The 24,680-nt window shown below is 53.2% G+C and overlaps 4 non-coding genes and 3 pseudogenes across 4 annotated transcripts; all 7 read right to left on the bottom strand.

Annotated features, from left to right (window-relative positions):
• Positions 1 to 109: 109 nt before the first annotated feature.
• Positions 110 to 301, bottom strand: LOC142791504 (U2 spliceosomal RNA). Its single transcript, XR_012890251.1, has one exon. It is a non-coding gene; the product is annotated as a U2 spliceosomal RNA (small nuclear RNA).
• Positions 302 to 2,643: 2,342 nt separating this feature from the next.
• On the bottom strand, positions 2,644 to 2,835 carry LOC142791503 (U2 spliceosomal RNA). The gene has a single exon (XR_012890250.1). It is a non-coding gene; the product is annotated as a U2 spliceosomal RNA (small nuclear RNA).
• Positions 2,836 to 5,176: 2,341 nt separating this feature from the next.
• Positions 5,177 to 5,368, bottom strand: LOC142791502 (U2 spliceosomal RNA). Its single transcript, XR_012890249.1, has one exon. It is a non-coding gene; the product is annotated as a U2 spliceosomal RNA (small nuclear RNA).
• A 2,342-nt stretch (positions 5,369 to 7,710) lies between these two features.
• On the bottom strand, positions 7,711 to 7,902 carry LOC142791491 (U2 spliceosomal RNA). Its single transcript, XR_012890248.1, has one exon. It is a non-coding gene; the product is annotated as a U2 spliceosomal RNA (small nuclear RNA).
• A 2,342-nt stretch (positions 7,903 to 10,244) lies between these two features.
• On the bottom strand, positions 10,245 to 10,419 carry LOC142791466 (U2 spliceosomal RNA; annotated as a pseudogene).
• Positions 10,420 to 18,562: 8,143 nt separating this feature from the next.
• On the bottom strand, positions 18,563 to 18,741 carry LOC142791479 (U2 spliceosomal RNA; annotated as a pseudogene).
• A 2,744-nt stretch (positions 18,742 to 21,485) lies between these two features.
• Positions 21,486 to 21,660, bottom strand: LOC142791485 (U2 spliceosomal RNA; annotated as a pseudogene).
• Between the last annotated feature and the right edge of the window lie 3,020 nt (positions 21,661 to 24,680).

Genomic DNA, 24,680 nt, shown 5'->3' with positions numbered 1-24,680 from the left:
CGCCACCGTCTCGGACACTCGACGCACCCACGCCGTTTACCCCGGTATCATGGGTAAATCCGAACACTCCTTCTATCATTGAATTTATTGTCGAACTCACCCCGCAGGGGGTGAGTGGGCCGATCCCGGAGGTAGTGCAATACCGGGCCAACCCGTGGCGGAGGTGAAGCAAGCTTCAAGCACTCCGCCGCATCACAAAAATAAGTTTAATATCTTGGATCCAAATAGGATCCGTATCAGATATTAAGCTGATAAGAACAGATACTACACTTTGATCTTAGCCAAAAGGCCGAGAAGCGATGCAATTCATTAGCACGTAATTAAAATCCATTCTTTCACACCTCGTACTTAGTTCTGGCCAAAAGCCGGGCAAACAGTAGCAAAGCAATTCCGACGTCCACCCATGCACAACCAGCATTGTGCACCGACAGCGGCAGCGCTGGCTTCACGGCATTGCTTTTATCCCCAGTCCGCTTGAAGTTTCTAGTTTCGCTTACAAACATGTTAAAACTGAAACCTTCTTTTTCCCAGAGGTCGAAGCCACGCGTGCTTGCTTGCATGCGTACTCTCTATGCGCCCATGACGTCACACCAAATGCTTGCCGGCGAACATTATCAGGCATGTCGCGAGAGATGCTACAGCACTTGTTTTAAAAACTGATGCATAGTGTACATGTCCAACTCGAGCACCAAAGTCTGGAAGGAAAAAAAAAAAAAAAATGATTGTGCAAAATGTGAATACGTCACCCATCCAACATGGCTTCTACGCCGGCTGCCCAAGCAACGCCTCTGCAACGACGCCCACAATCATCGGCAAAAAGGTGAAAAGGTGGTGCCTTTGGCTGCTTCAGCACGCTCAACATATGCCTTGCAAGTTCCGACGTGTCGGAACACCGCACCGAGGTCGACGAAGGTCCTGCCGTGAAAGGCAGACCCGGGAATGCGTGCGAAACGTCTACCGCGTGGGTTGGTTGTGAAGCCGGTGAATGAAGGATCATGTGGCAGAGGGTGACGGAACGTGAGTGTGCGACTTGCCGCTGCGATGTCGTTCAAGCGTTCAACGGGCCGGCAGGTTCTGTCTGTCGTGGTCGAAAACGTCCGAGTTTTGCTGATTCCGAGGGGTAGGAGTGCTATGGTGGCGTGTACGAGGCGCTGGTGCGGCGCTCCGTCGATCGTGCCGGACGGACATGAGGCGGCCGAAGGCGGTCGTCAAGTGGTCGCGGAAATCAGTGGAGAAGTACTCGCCTGCGCTTTTCGTCGAAGACTCGCGACAGACGGTCTTCGGGAGACACGGGTGGTTGCACAAATGCGACCGTGCGTCAACGTGCAGCCATATTCGTGGATTATTTCGCCCCATTACGATAGCTTCGTCACTGCGCTCGCTGGTGTTGCTTGTTTTTGTTGACCTTCACTTGTGGCTCACACCCACTGTGGGGGATTGGCTGGTTTGTTGTTCTGCTTCTTCGACTTCTACATACTCGGCTTAGTGAAGCTGTGAGGAGTGACGAGTGGGTACGGAGGCAAAGCGCGCCCGGGGCGTGATCTCACGCGTCCTGGGGTCCACGTCGCTTCAGGTACGTGCGTGGTGCGTCCGTACGTCTAGTGCGCAATTTCCTTGGAACTTCCAGCAACTGGCAATTCCATTGAGGTGAGCGTGCGAGGATGTTCGTTGTAATTAACGAGAGCCAACGGTGGATGAGCTGGTATGAGATGGTGTTCAGAAATGAAGTGTTTGATCAACAAGGCGATGCCCGCCGTGGTGGTCTGATGGCCGTAAGGTACTCGGCTGCTGACCCGCAGGTGGTGGGATCGAATCCCGGCCGCGGCGGCTGCATTTCCCTGTGCTCAGATTAGGGTGCACGTGAAAGAACCCCAGGTGGTCGAAATTTTCCCATAATCATATGGTGGTTTTGGGACGTCAAACCCCAAAGGTCAGTGGACATAGGAAAAGCACATCGGGGCTTTGCCGCTCCACCGTACAGCAGGTGTGTGCGGAGTGGGTCCTGTGGCGTTCTTTGCGATTTTAATTTGTGATGGGGAATAGTGTAGATGCGTAGACGTGGCGAGAGCACGCGTCTTCAGGTTCAGACGCCGCGTGAAGATGTGAAATAAAAATGCCTTCGCTTGCCACTGCAACTGTAAACAGAAACACCAACCAAACCCCATTTTCTAGAGGCTTTTTTATTTTTCGTTGCGAAACGGGTGAATTCGAAAAGCGGAAATAGCTTGGCACATACATACACACTTCTACACACATACATACATACACATCGCACATGCATACACATCGTATACACACTTCTAGCTTTCCTCCGAAACAGTAATGATAATTTCCTCAATAGTTTTATTAATATGAGTAGGAATGTTAAAAAAAATAAGAAACTTGAGTATGTACGTGTGAACATAACAAAATAAAAGAGACCCTCCATATATGAAATACACACGGAAACATTTATTTTCCCAGAGCAATCGTAAGTGTAAACACAGCTAGCGCACTCCCTGCACGCGAATACCGCGTCAGCCGGGGCGGCGTGCCGCCACCGTCTCGGACACTCGACGCACCCACGCCGTTTACCCCGGTATCATGGGTAAATCCGAACACTCCTTCTATCATTGAATTTATTGTCGAACTCACCCCGCAGGGGGTGAGTGGGCCGATCCCGGAGGTAGTGCAATACCGGGCCAACCCGTGGCGGAGGTGAAGCAAGCTTCAAGCACTCCGCCGCATCACAAAAATAAGTTTAATATCTTGGATCCAAATAGGATCCGTATCAGATATTAAGCTGATAAGAACAGATACTACACTTTGATCTTAGCCAAAAGGCCGAGAAGCGATGCAATTCATTAGCACGTAATTAAAATCCATTCTTTCACACCTCGTACTTAGTTCTGGCCAAAAGCCGGGCAAACAGTAGCAAAGCAATTCCGACGTCCACCCATGCACAACCAGCATTGTGCACCGACAGCGGCAGCGCTGGCTTCACGGCATTGCTTTTATCCCCAGTCCGCTTGAAGTTTCTAGTTTCGCTTACAAACATGTTAAAACTGAAACCTTCTTTTTCCCAGAGGTCGAAGCCACGCGTGCTTGCTTGCATGCGTACTCTCTATGCGCCCATGACGTCACACCAAATGCTTGCCGGCGAACATTATCAGGCATGTCGCGAGAGATGCTACAGCACTTGTTTTAAAAACTGATGCATAGTGTACATGTCCAACTCGAGCACCAAAGTCTGGAAGGAAAAAAAAAAAAAAATGATTGTGCAAAATGTGAATACGTCACCCATCCAACATGGCTTCTACGCCGGCTGCCCAAGCAACGCCTCTGCAACGACGCCCACAATCATCGGCAAAAAGGTGAAAAGGTGGTGCCTTTGGCTGCTTCAGCACGCTCAACATATGCCTTGCAAGTTCCGACGTGTCGGAACACCGCACCGAGGTCGACGAAGGTCCTGCCGTGAAAGGCAGACCCGGGAATGCGTGCGAAACGTCTACCGCGTGGGTTGGTTGTGAAGCCGGTGAATGAAGGATCATGTGGCAGAGGGTGACGGAACGTGAGTGTGCGACTTGCCGCTGCGATGTCGTTCAAGCGTTCAACGGGCCGGCAGGTTCTGTCTGTCGTGGTCGAAAACGTCCGAGTTTTGCTGATTCCGAGGGGTAGGAGTGCTATGGTGGCGTGTACGAGGCGCTGGTGCGGCGCTCCGTCGATCGTGCCGGACGGACATGAGGCGGCCGAAGGCGGTCGTCAAGTGGTCGCGGAAATCAGTGGAGAAGTACTCGCCTGCGCTTTTCGTCGAAGACTCGCGACAGACGGTCTTCGGGAGACACGGGTGGTTGCACAAATGCGACCGTGCGTCAACGTGCAGCCATATTCGTGGATTATTTCGCCCCATTACGATAGCTTCGTCACTGCGCTCGCTGGTGTTGCTTGTTTTTGTTGACCTTCACTTGTGGCTCACACCCACTGTGGGGGATTGGCTGGTTTGTTGTTCTGCTTCTTCGACTTCTACATACTCGGCTTAGTGAAGCTGTGAGGAGTGACGAGTGGGTACGGAGGCAAAGCGCGCCCGGGGCGTGATCTCACGCGTCCTGGGGTCCACGTCGCTTCAGGTACGTGCGTGGTGCGTCCGTACGTCTAGTGCGCAATTTCCTTGGAACTTCCAGCAACTGGCAATTCCATTGAGGTGAGCGTGCGAGGATGTTCGTTGTAATTAACGAGAGCCAACGGTGGATGAGCTGGTATGAGATGGTGTTCAGAAATGAAGTGTTTGATCAACAAGGCGATGCCCGCCGTGGTGGTCTGATGGCCGTAAGGTACTCGGCTGCTGACCCGCAGGTGGTGGGATCGAATCCCGGCCGCGGCGGCTGCATTTCCCTGTGCTCAGATTAGGGTGCACGTGAAAGAACCCCAGGTGGTCGAAATTTTCCCATAATCATATGGTGGTTTTGGGACGTCAAACCCCAAAGGTCAGTGGACATAGGAAAAGCACATCGGGGCTTTGCCGCTCCACCGTACAGCAGGTGTGTGCGGAGTGGGTCCTGTGGCGTTCTTTGCGATTTTAATTTGTGATGGGGAATAGTGTAGATGCGTAGACGTGGCGAGAGCACGCGTCTTCAGGTTCAGACGCCGCGTGAAGATGTGAAATAAAAATGCCTTCGCTTGCCACTGCAACTGTAAACAGAAACACCAACCAAACCCCATTTTCTAGAGGCTTTTTTATTTTTCGTTGCGAAACGGGTGAATTCGAAAAGCGGAAATAGCTTGGCACATACATACACACTTCTACACACATACATACATACACATCGCACATGCATACACATCGTATACACACTTCTAGCTTTCCTCCGAAACAGTAATGATAATTTCCTCAATAGTTTTATTAATATGAGTAGGAATGTTAAAAAAAATAAGAAACTTGAGTATGTACGTGTGAACATAACAAAATAAAAGAGACCCTCCATATATGAAATACACACGGAAACATTTATTTTCCCAGAGCAATCGTAAGTGTAAACACAGCTAGCGCACTCCCTGCACGCGAATACCGCGTCAGCCGGGGCGGCGTGCCGCCACCGTCTCGGACACTCGACGCACCCACGCCGTTTACCCCGGTATCATGGGTAAATCCGAACACTCCTTCTATCATTGAATTTATTGTCGAACTCACCCCGCAGGGGGTGAGTGGGCCGATCCCGGAGGTAGTGCAATACCGGGCCAACCCGTGGCGGAGGTGAAGCAAGCTTCAAGCACTCCGCCGCATCACAAAAATAAGTTTAATATCTTGGATCCAAATAGGATCCGTATCAGATATTAAGCTGATAAGAACAGATACTACACTTTGATCTTAGCCAAAAGGCCGAGAAGCGATGCAATTCATTAGCACGTAATTAAAATCCATTCTTTCACACCTCGTACTTAGTTCTGGCCAAAAGCCGGGCAAACAGTAGCAAAGCAATTCCGACGTCCACCCATGCACAACCAGCATTGTGCACCGACAGCGGCAGCGCTGGCTTCACGGCATTGCTTTTATCCCCAGTCCGCTTGAAGTTTCTAGTTTCGCTTACAAACATGTTAAAACTGAAACCTTCTTTTTCCCAGAGGTCGAAGCCACGCGTGCTTGCTTGCATGCGTACTCTCTATGCGCCCATGACGTCACACCAAATGCTTGCCGGCGAACATTATCAGGCATGTCGCGAGAGATGCTACAGCACTTGTTTTAAAAACTGATGCATAGTGTACATGTCCAACTCGAGCACCAAAGTCTGGAAGGAAAAAAAAAAAAAAAATGATTGTGCAAAATGTGAATACGTCACCCATCCAACATGGCTTCTACGCCGGCTGCCCAAGCAACGCCTCTGCAACGACGCCCACAATCATCGGCAAAAAGGTGAAAAGGTGGTGCCTTTGGCTGCTTCAGCACGCTCAACATATGCCTTGCAAGTTCCGACGTGTCGGAACACCGCACCGAGGTCGACGAAGGTCCTGCCGTGAAAGGCAGACCCGGGAATGCGTGCGAAACGTCTACCGCGTGGGTTGGTTGTGAAGCCGGTGAATGAAGGATCATGTGGCAGAGGGTGACGGAACGTGAGTGTGCGACTTGCCGCTGCGATGTCGTTCAAGCGTTCAACGGGCCGGCAGGTTCTGTCTGTCGTGGTCGAAAACGTCCGAGTTTTGCTGATTCCGAGGGGTAGGAGTGCTATGGTGGCGTGTACGAGGCGCTGGTGCGGCGCTCCGTCGATCGTGCCGGACGGACATGAGGCGGCCGAAGGCGGTCGTCAAGTGGTCGCGGAAATCAGTGGAGAAGTACTCGCCTGCGCTTTTCGTCGAAGACTCGCGACAGACGGTCTTCGGGAGACACGGGTGGTTGCACAAATGCGACCGTGCGTCAACGTGCAGCCATATTCGTGGATTATTTCGCCCCATTACGATAGCTTCGTCACTGCGCTCGCTGGTGTTGCTTGTTTTTGTTGACCTTCACTTGTGGCTCACACCCACTGTGGGGGATTGGCTGGTTTGTTGTTCTGCTTCTTCGACTTCTACATACTCGGCTTAGTGAAGCTGTGAGGAGTGACGAGTGGGTACGGAGGCAAAGCGCGCCCGGGGCGTGATCTCACGCGTCCTGGGGTCCACGTCGCTTCAGGTACGTGCGTGGTGCGTCCGTACGTCTAGTGCGCAATTTCCTTGGAACTTCCAGCAACTGGCAATTCCATTGAGGTGAGCGTGCGAGGATGTTCGTTGTAATTAACGAGAGCCAACGGTGGATGAGCTGGTATGAGATGGTGTTCAGAAATGAAGTGTTTGATCAACAAGGCGATGCCCGCCGTGGTGGTCTGATGGCCGTAAGGTACTCGGCTGCTGACCCGCAGGTGGTGGGATCGAATCCCGGCCGCGGCGGCTGCATTTCCCTGTGCTCAGATTAGGGTGCACGTGAAAGAACCCCAGGTGGTCGAAATTTTCCCATAATCATATGGTGGTTTTGGGACGTCAAACCCCAAAGGTCAGTGGACATAGGAAAAGCACATCGGGGCTTTGCCGCTCCACCGTACAGCAGGTGTGTGCGGAGTGGGTCCTGTGGCGTTCTTTGCGATTTTAATTTGTGATGGGGAATAGTGTAGATGCGTAGACGTGGCGAGAGCACGCGTCTTCAGGTTCAGACGCCGCGTGAAGATGTGAAATAAAAATGCCTTCGCTTGCCACTGCAACTGTAAACAGAAACACCAACCAAACCCCATTTTCTAGAGGCTTTTTTATTTTTCGTTGCGAAACGGGTGAATTCGAAAAGCGGAAATAGCTTGGCACATACATACACACTTCTACACACATACATACATACACATCGCACATGCATACACATCGTATACACACTTCTAGCTTTCCTCCGAAACAGTAATGATAATTTCCTCAATAGTTTTATTAATATGAGTAGGAATGTTAAAAAAAATAAGAAACTTGAGTATGTACGTGTGAACATAACAAAATAAAAGAGACCCTCCATATATGAAATACACACGGAAACATTTATTTTCCCAGAGCAATCGTAAGTGTAAACACAGCTAGCGCACTCCCTGCACGCGAATACCGCGTCAGCCGGGGCGGCGTGCCGCCACCGTCTCGGACACTCGACGCACCCACGCCGTTTACCCCGGTATCATGGGTAAATCCGAACACTCCTTCTATCATTGAATTTATTGTCGAACTCACCCCGCAGGGGGTGAGTGGGCCGATCCCGGAGGTAGTGCAATACCGGGCCAACCCGTGGCGGAGGTGAAGCAAGCTTCAAGCACTCCGCCGCATCACAAAAATAAGTTTAATATCTTGGATCCAAATAGGATCCGTATCAGATATTAAGCTGATAAGAACAGATACTACACTTTGATCTTAGCCAAAAGGCCGAGAAGCGATGCAATTCATTAGCACGTAATTAAAATCCATTCTTTCACACCTCGTACTTAGTTCTGGCCAAAAGCCGGGCAAACAGTAGCAAAGCAATTCCGACGTCCACCCATGCACAACCAGCATTGTGCACCGACAGCGGCAGCGCTGGCTTCACGGCATTGCTTTTATCCCCAGTCCGCTTGAAGTTTCTAGTTTCGCTTACAAACATGTTAAAACTGAAACCTTCTTTTTCCCAGAGGTCGAAGCCACGCGTGCTTGCTTGCATGCGTACTCTCTATGCGCCCATGACGTCACACCAAATGCTTGCCGGCGAACATTATCAGGCATGTCGCGAGAGATGCTACAGCACTTGTTTTAAAAACTGATGCATAGTGTACATGTCCAACTCGAGCACCAAAGTCTGGAAGGAAAAAAAAAAAAAAAATGATTGTGCAAAATGTGAATACGTCACCCATCCAACATGGCTTCTACGCCGGCTGCCCAAGCAACGCCTCTGCAACGACGCCCACAATCATCGGCAAAAAGGTGAAAAGGTGGTGCCTTTGGCTGCTTCAGCACGCTCAACATATGCCTTGCAAGTTCCGACGTGTCGGAACACCGCACCGAGGTCGACGAAGGTCCTGCCGTGAAAGGCAGACCCGGGAATGCGTGCGAAACGTCTACCGCGTGGGTTGGTTGTGAAGCCGGTGAATGAAGGATCATGTGGCAGAGGGTGACGGAACGTGAGTGTGCGACTTGCCGCTGCGATGTCGTTCAAGCGTTCAACGGGCCGGCAGGTTCTGTCTGTCGTGGTCGAAAACGTCCGAGTTTTGCTGATTCCGAGGGGTAGGAGTGCTATGGTGGCGTGTACGAGGCGCTGGTGCGGCGCTCCGTCGATCGTGCCGGACGGACATGAGGCGGCCGAAGGCGGTCGTCAAGTGGTCGCGGAAATCAGTGGAGAAGTACTCGCCTGCGCTTTTCGTCGAAGACTCGCGACAGACGGTCTTCGGGAGACACGGGTGGTTGCACAAATGCGACCGTGCGTCAACGTGCAGCCATATTCGTGGATTATTTCGCCCCATTACGATAGCTTCGTCACTGCGCTCGCTGGTGTTGCTTGTTTTTGTTGACCTTCACTTGTGGCTCACACCCACTGTGGGGGATTGGCTGGTTTGTTGTTCTGCTTCTTCGACTTCTACATACTCGGCTTAGTGAAGCTGTGAGGAGTGACGAGTGGGTACGGAGGCAAAGCGCGCCCGGGGCGTGATCTCACGCGTCCTGGGGTCCACGTCGCTTCAGGTACGTGCGTGGTGCGTCCGTACGTCTAGTGCGCAATTTCCTTGGAACTTCCAGCAACTGGCAATTCCATTGAGGTGAGCGTGCGAGGATGTTCGTTGTAATTAACGAGAGCCAACGGTGGATGAGCTGGTATGAGATGGTGTTCAGAAATGAAGTGTTTGATCAACAAGGCGATGCCCGCCGTGGTGGTCTGATGGCCGTAAGGTACTCGGCTGCTGACCCGCAGGTGGTGGGATCGAATCCCGGCCGCGGCGGCTGCATTTCCCTGTGCTCAGATTAGGGTGCACGTGAAAGAACCCCAGGTGGTCGAAATTTTCCCATAATCATATGGTGGTTTTGGGACGTCAAACCCCAAAGGTCAGTGGACATAGGAAAAGCACATCGGGGCTTTGCCGCTCCACCGTACAGCAGGTGTGTGCGGAGTGGGTCCTGTGGCGTTCTTTGCGATTTTAATTTGTGATGGGGAATAGTGTAGATGCGTAGACGTGGCGAGAGCACGCGTCTTCAGGTTCAGACGCCGCGTGAAGATGTGAAATAAAAATGCCTTCGCTTGCCACTGCAACTGTAAACAGAAACACCAACCAAACCCCATTTTCTAGAGGCTTTTTTATTTTTCGTTGCGAAACGGGTGAATTCGAAAAGCGGAAATAGCTTGGCACATACATACACACTTCTACACACATACATACATACACATCGCACATGCATACACATCGTATACACACTTCTAGCTTTCCTCCGAAACAGTAATGATAATTTCCTCAATAGTTTTATTAATATGAGTAGGAATGTTAAAAAAAATAAGAAACTTGAGTATGTACGTGTGAACATAACAAAATAAAAGAGACCCTCCATATATGAAATACACACGGAAACATTTATTTTCCCAGAGCAATCGTAAGTGTAAACACAGCTAGCGCACTCCCTGCACGCGAATACCGCGTCAGCCGGGGCGGCGTGCCGCCACCGTCTCGGACACTCGACGCACCCACGCCGTTTACCCCGGTATCATGGGTAAATCCGAACACTCCTTCTATCATTGAATTTATTGTCGAACTCACCCCGCAGGGGGTGAGTGGGCCGATCCCGGAGGTAGTGCAATACCGGGCCAACCCGTGGCGGAGGTGAAGCAAGCTTCAAGCACTCCGCCGCATCACAAAAATAAGTTTAATATCTTGGATCCAAATAGGATCCGTATCAGATATTAAGCTGATAAGAACAGATACTACATCAAAGAGAAGTTTATTCACTTCCAACTGAGTAAACAATCACATCATTATACGTACACAATACGCAGCCATATTTTGGCCGGATACAGTTCAAAAGGGGCGTAAATAAATACACATTCATTGACGTAAGAGACAAAACGCTTGATGAACTATATACACTATGTACAAACTTGCTATGCGCACATGCTTCTGTACGCCTGAATAAGCACTACACACACCACATATATACATGAATGGAACACACTAAGATATTTACATATTTACAGCGTTGCTTTCCCTTAGCTCTTGTAACAAAGAATTGAGGAAGAAAAGGAGGGGGGGGGGGGGTTAATGGCTTATCAGGGGGGCGTGAAGCTTGCCCTCTCTTACAAAAAAGAATTTGGTATGCCAGCGTCGGAGGAAGCACTCCTCGCCGCTGGCCTCGAGTTCGCCCGATAGGTGAGCCCATAACAGCCGCCTTATGCGCGAGACGGTCGGGAACGCGGCTCGCACAGGCTTCCTGCGCGCCTCTGCTAATGAGCGCCTTTGCCAGATAGCCAGCAATGTGTAAACAAGCACCAGTTGGGCAAAGGCACCCTTGTTGCGCTTGTGGTAAGGAGGGGGCCGGATACCAAAGGAATGGGCTACCATCCGCCACACGGGTTTCACCGAGATACACTGAAAAAGCGCGTGATCCTGCGTTTCCACTGCGCGGCAGTTAGGGCAGCGTGCATCTGGGACAATTCCAAATTTGTTGAGGCGTTCTCTGGTGGGGAGCACAGCCCAGGCCTTTTTCACCAGAAAGTCGTGTGCATCACGGGGGGTGCCGCAGCGAAGCGAGTTCAGTTCGCGCCTCGCGCGCTCAGCGCGTTTCCGGTCCGAGTCGCTCAACTGTTCCAGCGTGATAGCTTCGACGATGCGCGCTGGCGGGTCCTCGTCCACGTCGCCGTCAGGCACTTCTTTTTGCAACATGCGCCACGTCGCAGATGCCGTTTTATAGAAGGGCGCAGGCTCCTCCGCAAAGGGTCCGGTGTGACGGCCTGCATCCAACCAGTCATGCCTCACTCCGCTCCAGTACAGTAGTAAGTTGCGACCCAAGTAATCGCTCGCGCGCACGAGCATGCGGGCGGTTTTCAGGGCCAGGACCCTACTTACGGTCAGAACATGCGGGAGACCGAGACCCCCTTCAGACGTTGCCAGTTGCAGCATGTTTTGTTTCACCGGTGGCGGTTTCCCGTCCCACATGTATGCGTTTATGAGCTTAGACAGCTGGCTTACTGCTCTTGCGGGCATCACCGCCACTCGGCTCGCATGCGAGGCTAGGGCGCAAATGCTTGTCTTGACCGCTACGGCTTTCTCTCTAAGCGTCAGGCCTCGCAGGTCTGCGCGCTCTGACACTTGTTCAGCCCTTTCGAGGACTCGGGACCACGTCGAGGCCGCAACTCCTTCACAGGAAAAGTATATACCAAGGACCTTCACTGTGCTCACCGCCTCGTAGTTGCCGATCGCGTGCGCCGGGAAATGGCCGAATAGGAGTGCCTTGCACTTTCCCTCGTTCAACTGCGCTCCTGATGCGAGGGCGTAGGATGCAAAGACCTGGCGAAAACGGTCGAGGCTACTAGGGTCCCTGACAAAAAGGGAGATGTCGTCGGCGTACGCGAGCACTTTCAAGTCCGCTGATCCTGTGAGGGGGAGGCCTCGGATGTGCGCATCGCTGGCAAGAGACGAGAGTAGCGGCTCTATCGAGAGTACAAAGAGGGTCGGGCCGAGTGGGCACCCCTGCCTTATCCCTCTTGTGTATTGGAAGGTAGCTGTCGTGGAGCCATTTACCACTACGTGGCATCTGAGATCAGAGTACAGGAGCTCGATCACTTGTACAAAACCTGGCGGGAGGCCGAACTCTCGAAGCGTTTCGAACAGGTAAGTGTGCCTAACTCTGTCGAAAGCTTTTGCTTGATCGAGGGAAAGAAAGGCTCCCGTGACTCTTTTCTCAGATGCGTATTGAAAGACGTCTCTTGTGACAGTCAGATTGGCAAACATTGACCTGCCCGGGACTGCGCAGGCCTGATGCGGACCAATGATGTCTGGCAAAAAGGACTTAAGCCGACTGTTTAGAATTGAAGCGACGATCTTATAATCGACGTTGAGCAGCGTGATTGGACGCCACGACGACGGCGTGTTCCGCGGTGCACCCTCTTTCAGAATAAGGACTACGCGCCCCATGCCAAAAGAGGCAGGTTTCGCGTGTCCTTCAAGGACCGTGTTGACGACTGCCAGGAGCGGTTCCTTCAGGGTCTCAAAAAAAGTGGCATAGAAGCCCGCGGTGAGGCCGTCCGCGCCGGGGGCCGAGTTCGGTGGCATTTGCTCGATCGCGGCCCTCAACTCCTCTAACGTGGCTGCGCCACACATGGTCGAGCCCTGATCTTCTTCCAGGCACTTTAGGGATTTGTACAACTCCGACAGGCACGCTGGCACCGAGAGGGTCGTCGTGGGGTCCGGCTCGCGGAACGCTGACTCAAAGTGCTGCAAGAAAGTCGCCTCGATCTCGGTCGGGTCCTTCGTGAGCGTACCGTCGGGGCGCATGACTTCCACTATGCGTACCGAGCCGTTTCCGCGTACTTCGCGCGGGGCGGCCTCTGACTGTTCATCGGAGGCGGCCCGAGTCGCACATCTTTCGCCGTTAGCCGCCCGAAGTAGTCTTTCGTACTGCACCTTAAGGGAGGAGAGGTAATCTCGTGTACAGGTGGTGAGGATGTCCGCACTCTGAATGATACGCATTCTGCGCAGTATCTCATTCATCTCGGACGTCATGCGCTTTCTTCTTTCACTACCTTCTTCTTGGAGAAGAGCCTTCCATGCCGCCTTGAGGTCGTCCCAGGTAGTCGGTGTTATGCGGGAGGTCGCTCTGATCGAGGCCTCTATGCGTGCCTGGATCTGTGGAACGGACACTGGATCCTTCAGTAGTGCCGAATCCAGGCGCCACGACATATCATTCGATTTGGGGCCAGGCTTTGCACGGACTGTGGTTAACAGTGGCGCGTGGTCAGAGAGACGAGTCAAAGCAGATGGTAGCGGGAGCACCTCACACGCTGCTAGGGAGGGCAGTAGGAACTCTGGTAAGTAGGCACGGTCGAGCCGGCTAGCGGTGGCCTTTGACACTCGGGTGGGGCCGAAATCGTCGTCGTGGAGGACGACCCATGCGTCGGAAAGTCGCAGGCAGCGGAGCACCCTGATGAGTTCTTTTGCGTGGTAGGCTGAGCCACCGCGACCCGGTCCCCGGATATCCCTCGTAGCGTCTACCACACAGTTGAAGTCTCCCAGGACCACATGCGGGAGGGGGGCTAGCAGGAACTCTCCAAGCTCCCTGAAGAAGGGATTGGTCTCCGATCTCGTGACAGGCGCGTACACGTTGACGAACCGGACTTTCTGCCCATCGATGAAAATATCGACTATCAACGTGCGGCCATCGGCCCCGAACGCGCAATGAGCCTTTTGTCTAAACCTCCCGGAGACAAAGACGACCCCGACCCCGCAGGACTTAGCCCTCGTCAAGGAAAAAAAAGCTTCGACCTGGCACAGGCTACGGAAGTGCGCGACGTCGAGGGGGGAACGGAAATTCGCCTCCTGGACGAACAGCAGGTCAATATCTTGGGAGCGGGCAAACGAAATGACCGCGGTTTGCTTCGTTTTGTCGCGGAGTCCGCGCACATTCCAGGTAGCGAAGCGGAGTTGGTCAGTCATTCGAGGGAACTAGAGGGCGAGCGGGGGGGGGGGGGGGGGGGGGGGGGGCATCAGTGTGCGGGAGGTGGAGCGCTCAGCGAGGGGGGAACAGCAAACGGCGCGCTCGCCTGTGCTGCCATCTGTGGCTAGGTAAACAAAACGCCTCGCTGGCTTTACGCCTGCGCTGCCATCTGTTGCGAGGTAATCAAAACGCCTCGCTGGCTTTAGGGGGCGGTTCCCCTTTGCCGGCGGTGCTCTGGGCTAGCTTCTGCGTCTTCGCCCTCGGGGGGGCGTCACTGTCACTGCTCCTGGCGTCCGGCCCGGTTCGCCGCTGCCGCGCCTCTCTGCTTGTGGCTCTCCCCCTCGGATCCTTCTTATCATCCTCTCCTTGCCGTCGGCGCGAGCGAGAGCGTGCCCGCTCATCACGGCCTGGCGCTGGCTGTGACGCAAGCGGGTCCGGTTTACGACTCAAGTGGGGCGGCGCGTGATCAAGGGGGAGCCGGGAGGTGGGCGGCAGGTTTGATTGAGCGCCGTGGCGGTGGCGGTCATCCGGAAGCTCGTAGTACCCGCGGCTCACGATGGGCAGGTCGTCTCGTGTGGGGTCTTTAATGCCGTCATCTAAGTCCTGAGCGGACACTGGGGCGAGCATATTCACCGGCGCTTTTGAGATGGAGAGGGGAAGCTCATCCCTGTCAGTTGTTGCGGCAGTGTCTGAAGTGCTGTGACAGCCATCCTGGCCCGACAGGGGGGCGGACGGTGTAGAAGGAGCCGAGGGTGTCGAGACGGTTTCGAGGTCACTCGACTCTGTTTCTGATGACGTGGCGGCGGTGTCGTCATTCCTCTCGGGCCTCTCTTCCTCGTTGGCGGGTGAATTTGTCACAGGGACACTTGCGAGCAAGCTACTGTCCGTATCATGGTCTCGGCTGGGGGAAGCTGTCGGCGGCGTGCGAGCCGCGGTCCTGGGCGTCAAGACTTGCATGCGCGAGTGGAGTACGCCTGGCCTGGGTGCTGAGGGGCCGCTCGACTGCGCTAAGTTCGGCTCAAGGTTTGTCACTGAGGGGAAACCGCGTGCGGCGGACGCGTAGGTGCGCCTCCTAAAACAATCTCTCGTCCCGTGTTGCCCCCCACAACGCTTGCATTCGGCTGAGCAGCCCTCAGTGTCGTGCCCGAAAATTCCACATCGTTTGCAGTAAGGTGCGGAGCACGCGGTCGCCATATGGCCCACCTCGCTGCATCGTGCGCACACCCGCCTCATGCCTCGGTATTCGAACATGACACGGTGCCCCGCAATGGTCGCAAAGTTGGGCACCGGTTTGCTCATTTCGATTTTAACGACCCTGACGCCGTTTAACTTATTTTGACGGGAGGCCACAGTAGCAAACGAAATGCCCCGCACCTTACCATACTGCGCCAGGGCGTTGCCAAGTATCTCGTCGGGCATATAGGCTGGGTACCGGTAGGCGTTTACATACGTGACCGGCGGCCCTACGGCCTCAACCGGTACGCTTATGCCATTCACCCGGAAACCCTCAGCCACCATTAACTTAGTTGCCTGACTGGCGTTACGGGTGCATACGAGAAACTTGGCACCGCCCATATGCTGCAACACGAACACACTATCATCGCCTGCAACTACTTCGACTGCATCGATCAAGTCATCAAGAGAAACGTCGCCATCCGGCGCCGTAAACAGGAAACAGTTTTCTCTCACAGGTAAATCGGATGTGGCCGCCATTCTGAGGGCGTTGTCGCCGGTGGAAGGGGGCGTGACTGGTGGAAACTTGTGTCGTGCAGGCGCGCTGCACACTGGTAGTAGCGGCTCAGCCGAGGCGGGCGCCGCGCAGGATCAGGAGGCGGCCGGTAGGCAGCAGGGGGGCTCCGGGACGGCGGGCGTGGACCGGGGACCTTGCTCCTTCCGGCATGGAACAGGCGGGCACCGGGCGGGAAGGCCCGAAACCCAGGGGCAGCGGTCGCACGTCGGAGACGGCAACGCCACGCAGGCTATTCTTGGAGGCTTGAACCCCGGGGATGACGTCAGCGTGACGTGACCCCGGGTCCGACGTAGTGACTCGCGCGAGGCAACTGCTTACACGACCCTTGATCTTAGCCAAAAGGCCGAGAAGCGATGCAATTCATTAGCACGTAATTAAAATCCATTCTTTCACACCTCGTACTTAGTTCTGGCCAAAAGCCGGGCAAACAGTAGCAAAGCAATTCCGACGTCCACCCATGCACAACCAGCATTGTGCACCGACAGCGGCAGCGCTGGCTTCACGGCATTGCTTTTATCCCCAGTCCGCTTGAAGTTTCTAGTTTCGCTTACAAACATGTTAAAACTGAAACCTTCTTTTTCCCAGAGGTCGAAGCCACGCGTGCTTGCTTGCATGCGTACTCTCTATGCGCCCATGACGTCACACCAAATGCTTGCCGGCGAACATTATCAGGCATGTCGCGAGGGATGCTACAGCACTTGTTTTAAAAACTGATGCATAGTGTACATGTCCAACTCGAGCACCAAAATCTAAAAGGAAAAAAAAAAAAAAATGACTGTGCAAAATGTGAATACGTCACCTATCCAACATGGCTTCTACGCCGGCTGCCCAAGCAACGCCTCTGCAACGACGCCCACAATCATCGGCAAAAAGGTGGTGCCTTTGGCTGCTTCAGCACGCACAACATATGCCTTGCAAGTTCCGACGTGGCGGAACACCGCACCGAGGTCGACGAAGGTCCTGCCGTGAAAGGCAGACCCGGGAATGCGTGCGAAACGTCTACCGCGTGGGTTGTGAAGCCGGTGAATGAAGGATCATGTGGCAGAGGGTGACGGAACGTGAGTGTGCGACTTGCCGCTGCGATGTCGTTCAAGCGTTCAACGGGCCGGCAGGTTCTGTCTGTCGTGGTCGAAAACGTCCGAGTTTTGCTGATTCCGAGGGGTAGGAGTGCTATGGTGGCGTGTACGAGGCGCTGGTGCGGCGCTCCGTCGATCGTGCCGGACGGACATGAGGCGGCCGAAGGCGGTCGTCAAGTGGTCGCGGAAATCAGTGGAGAAGTACTCGCCTGCGCTTTTCGTCGAAGACTCGCGACAGACGGTCTTCGGGAGACACGGGTGGTTGCACAAATGCGACCGTGCGTCAACGTGCAGCCATATTCGTGGATTATTTCGCCCCATTACGATAGCTTCGTCACTGCGCTCGCTGGTGTTGCTTGTTTTTGTTGACCTTCACTTGTGGCTCACACCCACTGTGGGGGATTGGCTGGTTTGTTGTTCTGCTTCTTCGACTTCTACATACTCGGCTTAGTGAAGCTGTGAGGAGTGACGAGTGGGTACGGAGGCAAAGCGCGCCCGGGGCGTGATCTCACGCGTCCTGGGGTCCACGTCGCTTCAGGTACGTGCGTGGTGCGTCCGTACGTCTAGTGCGCAATTTTCTTGGAACTTCCAGCAACTGGCAATTCCATTGAGGTGAGCGTGCGAGGATGTTCGTTGTAATTAACGAGAGCCAACGGTGGATGAGCTGGTATGAGATGGTGTTCAGAAATGAAGTGTTTGATCAACAAGGCGATGCCCGCCGTGGTGGTCTGATGGCCGTAAGGTACTCGGCTGCTGCCCCGCAGGTGGTGGGATCGAATCCCGGCCGCGGCGGCTGCATTTCCCTGTGCTCAGATTAGGGTGCACGTGAAAGAACCCCAGGTGGTCGAAATTTTCCCATAATCATATGGTGGTTTTGGGACGTCAAACCCCAAAGGTCAGTGGACATAGGAAAAGCACATCGGGGCTTTGCCGCTCCACCGTACAGCAGGTGTGTGCGGAGTGGGTCCTGTGGCGTTCTTTGCGATTTTAATTTGTGATGGGGAATAGTGTAGATGCGTAGACGTGGCGAGAGCACGCGTCTTCAGGTTCAGACGCCGCGTGAAGATGTGAAATAAAAATGCCTTCGCTTGCCACTGCAACTGTAAACAGAAACACCAACCAAACCCCATTTTCTAGAGGCTTTTTTTATTTTTCGTTGCGAAACGGGTGAATTCGAAAAGCGGAAATAGCTTGGCACATACATACACACTTCTACACACATACATACATACACATCGCACATGCATACACATCGTATACACACTTCTAGCTTTCCTCCGAAACAGTAATGATAATTTCCTCAATAGTTTTATTAATATGAGTAGGAATGTTGAAAAAAATAAGAAACTTGAGTATGTACGTGTGAACATAACAAAATAAAAGAGACCCTCCATATATGAAATACACACGGAAACATTTATTTTCCCAGAGCAATCGTAAGTGTAAACACAGCTAGCGCACTCCCTGCACGCGAATACCGCGTCAGCCGGGGCGCGGTATTCGGGGCACCGTCTCGGACACTCGACGCACCCACGCCGTTTACCCCGGTATCATGGGTAAATCCGAACACTCCTTCTATCATTGAATTTATTGTCGAACTCACCCCGCAGGGGGTGAGTGGGCCGATCCCGGAGGTAGTGCAATACCGGGCCAACCCGTGGCGGAGGTGAAGCAAGCTTCAAGCACTCCGCCGCATCACAAAAATAAGTTTAATATCTTGGATCCAAATAGGATCCGTATCAGATATTAAGCTGATAAGAACAGAGGTTTTCAAAAATGTTAGGAACATTTCTGACCGAAAAGGAAAAACTTGTTCTCATTTTTTGTTCCTTCAACCAGAAAGGAAGAAGGTGGTGTATCGTGAACTGTGTATAGAGAAGGTGAAAATAGGAAATAGCAGGGGAGAAAAAGTGAAAGGGGCGTGTGTCGTGTAGTATCACCTCTTATTTTTGCGATGTCTTTGGGAGGGTGACTTTGTCAGCACGTGGCCCAGCGAGTGACAGTCACTTTATGGCCACGTGTGCGCAGTACACTTCCCGAGAAGCTGCAATGGTCTCGCTCACTGCAAGCTTCTTAAGTAACCGGAGATATCTCCGGCTGCAGAGTTTTTTAAAAACTCTGTCATTTGCCGGGTCCCAGGAGCCAAGCATGCCGACGACGACTGCTTCGACACTTTGATCTTAGCCAAAAGGCCGAGAAGCGATGCAATTCATTAGCACGTAATTAAAATCCATTCTTTCACACCTCGTACTTAGTTCTGGCCAAAAGCCGGGCAAACAGTAGCAAAGCAATTCCGACGTCCACCCATGCACAACCAGCATTGTGCACCGACAGCGGCAGCGCTGGCTTCACGGCATTGCTTTTATCCCCAGTCCGCTTGAAGTTTCTAGTTTCGCTTACAAACATGTTAAAACTGAAACCTTCTTTTTCCCAGAGGTCGAAGCCACGCGTGCTTGCTTGCATGCGTACTCTCTATGCGCCCATGACGTCACACCAAATGCTTGCCGGCGAACATTATCAGGCATGTCGCGAGGGATGCTACAGCACTTGTTTTAAAAACTGATGCATAGTGTACATGTCCAACTCGAGCACCAAAATCTAAAAGGAAAAAAAAAAAAATGACTGTGCAAAATGTGAATACGTCACCTATCCAACATGGCTTCTACGCCGGCTGCCCAAGCAACGCCTCTGCAACGACGCCCACAATCATCGGCAAAAAGGTGGTGCCTTTGGCTGCTTCAGCACGCACAACATATGCCTTGCAAGTTCCGACGTGGCGGAACACCGCACCGAGGTCGACGAAGGTCCTGCCGTGAAAGGCAGACCCGGGAATGCGTGCGAAACGTCTACCGCGTGGGTTGTGAAGCCGGTGAATGAAGGATCATGTGGCAGAGGGTGACGGAACGTGAGTGTGCGACTTGCCGCTGCGATGTCGTTCAAGCGTTCAACGGGCCGGCAGGTTCTGTCTGTCGTGGTCGAAAACGTCCGAGTTTTGCTGATTCCGAGGGGTAGGAGTGCTATGGTGGCGTGTACGAGGCGCTGGTGCGGCGCTCCGTCGATCGTGCCGGACGGACATGAGGCGGCCGAAGGCGGTCGTCAAGTGGTCGCGGAAATCAGTGGAGAAGTACTCGCCTGCGCTTTTCGTCGAAGACTCGCGACAGACGGTCTTCGGGAGACACGGGTGGTTGCACAAATGCGACCGTGCGTCAACGTGCAGCCATATTCGTGGATTATTTCGCCCCATTACGATAGCTTCGTCACTGCGCTCGCTGGTGTTGCTTGTTTTTGTTGACCTTCACTTGTGGCTCACACCCACTGTGGGGGATTGGCTGGTTTGTTGTTCTGCTTCTTCGACTTCTACATACTCGGCTTAGTGAAGCTGTGAGGAGTGACGAGTGGGTACGGAGGCAAAGCGCGCCCGGGGCGTGATCTCACGCGTCCTGGGGTCCACGTCGCTTCAGGTACGTGCGTGGTGCGTCCGTACGTCTAGTGCGCAATTTTCTTGGAACTTCCAGCAACTGGCAATTCCATTGAGGTGAGCGTGCGAGGATGTTCGTTGTAATTAACGAGAGCCAACGGTGGATGAGCTGGTATGAGATGGTGTTCAGAAATGAAGTGTTTGATCAACAAGGCGATGCCCGCCGTGGTGGTCTGATGGCCGTAAGGTACTCGGCTGCTGCCCCGCAGGTGGTGGGATCGAATCCCGGCCGCGGCGGCTGCATTTCCCTGTGCTCAGATTAGGGTGCACGTGAAAGAACCCCAGGTGGTCGAAATTTTCCCATAATCATATGGTGGTTTTGGGACGTCAAACCCCAAAGGTCAGTGGACATAGGAAAAGCACATCGGGGCTTTGCCGCTCCACCGTACAGCAGGTGTGTGCGGAGTGGGTCCTGTGGCGTTCTTTGCGATTTTAATTTGTGATGGGGAATAGTGTAGATGCGTAGACGTGGCGAGAGCACGCGTCTTCAGGTTCAGACGCCGCGTGAAGATGTGAAATAAAAATGCCTTCGCTTGCCACTGCAACTGTAAACAGAAACACCAACCAAACCCCATTTTCTAGAGGCTTTTTTTATTTTTCGTTGCGAAACGGGTGAATTCGAAAAGCGGAAATAGCTTGGCACATACATACACACTTCTACACACATACATACATACACATCGCACATGCATACACATCGTATACACACTTCTAGCTTTCCTCCGAAACAGTAATGATAATTTCCTCAATAGTTTTATTAATATGAGTAGGAATGTTGAAAAAAATAAGAAACTTGAGTATGTACGTGTGAACATAACAAAATAAAAGAGACCCTCCATATATGAAATACACACGGAAACATTTATTTTCCCAGAGCAATCGTAAGTGTAAACACAGCTAGCGCACTCCCTGCACGCGAATACCGCGTCAGCCGGGGCGCGGTATTCGGGGCACCGTCTCGGACACTCGACGCACCCACGCCGTTTACCCCGGTATCATGGGTAAATCCGAACACTCCTTCTATCATTGAATTTATTGTCGAACTCACCCCGCAGGGGGTGAGTGGGCCGATCCCGGAGGTAGTGCAATACCGGGCCAACCCGTGGCGGAGGTGAAGCAAGCTTCAAGCACTCCGCCGCATCACAAAAATAAGTTTAATATCTTGGATCCAAATAGGATCCGTATCAGATATTAAGCTGATAAGAACAGAGTGAGGTTGTCAAAAGAGGTAGCACACAAGAGAGGAAGTAGAAGTCTCGGCCTTGCTGGCCCGATCAAAGGCCGCCCGGACCTCCGGGACCACCGGGCCTGACCAAGGGTGCGGCGCCCTACCGGCTGCCCCAGCGTCCACCCTTTCTCACCAAAGGGCTTGGCCAGTCGCCATGGCTTAGAGCCATGGTGGAGCTGCATTGGAGCAGGCCGGCAGAGCAGGGGCTGGGCTGCACGTCCACCCAGGGCCGGGGAACCCTGGGCTTAGTCGGGAAGGCCGCCTTGGGCGACCACCCGCCAGCTAAGCAAGCGACCCCAGAGCTTATAGCTCAATACAGCGGTGATAGCGGGGTGAGCCTTTTGCCCACCGCGGAGCGTCACTCCCCTGCTGCCGCACCCCGAAGAGAGGCCGCAAGTGGATCCCGCAGGCATAACACCTTCGCGGGTCCAAAGACCCCAGACAGTCCTGCTGGAGAGGCCAGGCGGTCAGGGGTGGGTTCAGACCCACGCCCTAACCTCAGGACAGGGGAAGAACGTATAAGTTGCGGTGCAACTGCCCAGTCAGCTCCCGAGGGAGCCCGGTTTGGATGCACCGCAAGCGTAAGAAGGAAGCGGGAAAAGAGAAGCGAGAGGAGAAAGAAAAAAAAGAGTGAAAAGGGTTGTCCCCCCTCAAGGGGGGGCATCCAACCCCGGCCCAAAGGCCAAAAATGTAGTCCCGAGAGGTAGGACTACACTTTGATCTTAGCCAAAAGGCCGAGAAGCGCTACACTTTGATCTTAGCCAAAAGGCCGAGAAGCGATGCAATTCATTAGCACGTAATTAAAATCCATTCTTTCACACCTCGTACTTAGTTCTGGCCAAAAGCCGGGCAAACAGTAGCAAAGCAATTCCGACGTCCACCCATGCACAACCAGCATTGTGCACCGACAGCGGCAGCGCTGGCTTCACGGCATTGCTTTTATCCCCAGTCCGCTTGAAGTTTCTAGTTTCGCTTACAAACATGTTAAAACTGAAACCTTCTTTTTCCCAGAGGTCGAAGCCACGCGTGCTTGCTTGCATGCGTACTCTCTATGCGCCCATGACGTCACACCAAATGCTTGCCGGCGAACATTATCAGGCATGTCGCGAGGGATGCTACAGCACTTGTTTTAAAAACTGATGCATAGTGTACATGTCCAACTCGAGCACCAAAATCTAAAAGGAAAAAAAAAAAAAATGACTGTGCAAAATGTGAATACGTCACCTATCCAACATGGCTTCTACGCCGGCTGCCCAAGCAACGCCTCTGCAACGACGCCCACAATCATCGGCAAAAAGGTGGTGCCTTTGGCTGCTTCAGCACGCACAACATATGCCTTGCAAGTTCCGACGTGGCGGAACACCGCACCGAGGTCGACGAAGGTCCTGCCGTGAAAGGCAGACCCGGGAATGCGTGCGAAACGTCTACCGCGTGGGTTGTGAAGCCGGTGAATGAAGGATCATGTGGCAGAGGGTGACGGAACGTGAGTGTGCGACTTGCCGCTGCGATGTCGTTCAAGCGTTCAACGGGCCGGCAGGTTCTGTCTGTCGTGGTCGAAAACGTCCGAGTTTTGCTGATTCCGAGGGGTAGGAGTGCTATGGTGGCGTGTACGAGGCGCTGGTGCGGCGCTCCGTCGATCGTGCCGGACGGACATGAGGCGGCCGAAGGCGGTCGTCAAGTGGTCGCGGAAATCAGTGGAGAAGTACTCGCCTGCGCTTTTCGTCGAAGACTCGCGACAGACGGTCTTCGGGAGACACGGGTGGTTGCACAAATGCGACCGTGCGTCAACGTGCAGCCATATTCGTGGATTATTTCGCCCCATTACGATAGCTTCGTCACTGCGCTCGCTGGTGTTGCTTGTTTTTGTTGACCTTCACTTGTGGCTCACACCCACTGTGGGGGATTGGCTGGTTTGTTGTTCTGCTTCTTCGACTTCTACATACTCGGCTTAGTGAAGCTGTGAGGAGTGACGAGTGGGTACGGAGGCAAAGCGCGCCCGGGGCGTGATCTCACGCGTCCTGGGGTCCACGTCGCTTCAGGTACGTGCGTGGTGCGTCCGTACGTCTAGTGCGCAATTTTCTTGGAACTTCCAGCAACTGGCAATTCCATTGAGGTGAGCGTGCGAGGATGTTCGTTGTAATTAACGAGAGCCAACGGTGGATGAGCTGGTATGAGATGGTGTTCAGAAATGAAGTGTTTGATCAACAAGGCGATGCCCGCCGTGGTGGTCTGATGGCCGTAAGGTACTCGGCTGCTGCCCCGCAGGTGGTGGGATCGAATCCCGGCCGCGGCGGCTGCATTTCCCTGTGCTCAGATTAGGGTGCACGTGAAAGAACCCCAGGTGGTCGAAATTTTCCCATAATCATATGGTGGTTTTGGGACGTCAAACCCCAAAGGTCAGTGGACATAGGAAAAGCACATCGGGGCTTTGCCGCTCCACCGTACAGCAGGTGTGTGCGGAGTGGGTCCTGTGGCGTTCTTTGCGATTTTAATTTGTGATGGGGAATAGTGTAGATGCGTAGACGTGGCGAGAGCACGCGTCTTCAGGTTCAGACGCCGCGTGAAGATGTGAAATAAAAATGCCTTCGCTTGCCACTGCAACTGTAAACAGAAACACCAACCAAACCCCATTTTCTAGAGGCTTTTTTTATTTTTCGTTGCGAAACGGGTGAATTCGAAAAGCGGAAATAGCTTGGCACATACATACACACTTCTACACACATACATACATACACATCGCACATGCATACACATCGTATACACACTTCTAGCTTTCCTCCGAAACAGTAATGATAATTTCCTCAATAGTTTTATTAATATGAGTAGGAATGTTGAAAAAAATAAGAAACTTGAGTATGTACGTGTGAACATAACAAAATAAAAGAGACCCTCCATATATGAAATACACACGGAAACATTTATTTTCCCAGAGCAATCGTAAGTGTAAACACAGCTAGCGCACTCCCTGCACGCGAATACCGCGTCAGCCGGGGCGCGGTATTCGGGGCACCGTCTCGGACACTC

This window comes from Rhipicephalus microplus, unplaced genomic scaffold, assembly GCF_043290135.1.
Source record: "Rhipicephalus microplus isolate Deutch F79 unplaced genomic scaffold, USDA_Rmic scaffold_168, whole genome shotgun sequence".
NCBI classification, from domain to species: domain Eukaryota; kingdom Metazoa; phylum Arthropoda; class Arachnida; order Ixodida; family Ixodidae; genus Rhipicephalus; species Rhipicephalus microplus.
Note: the sequence above shows the minus strand (reverse complement) of the source record. Positions and strands in the feature narration are given on the sequence as shown.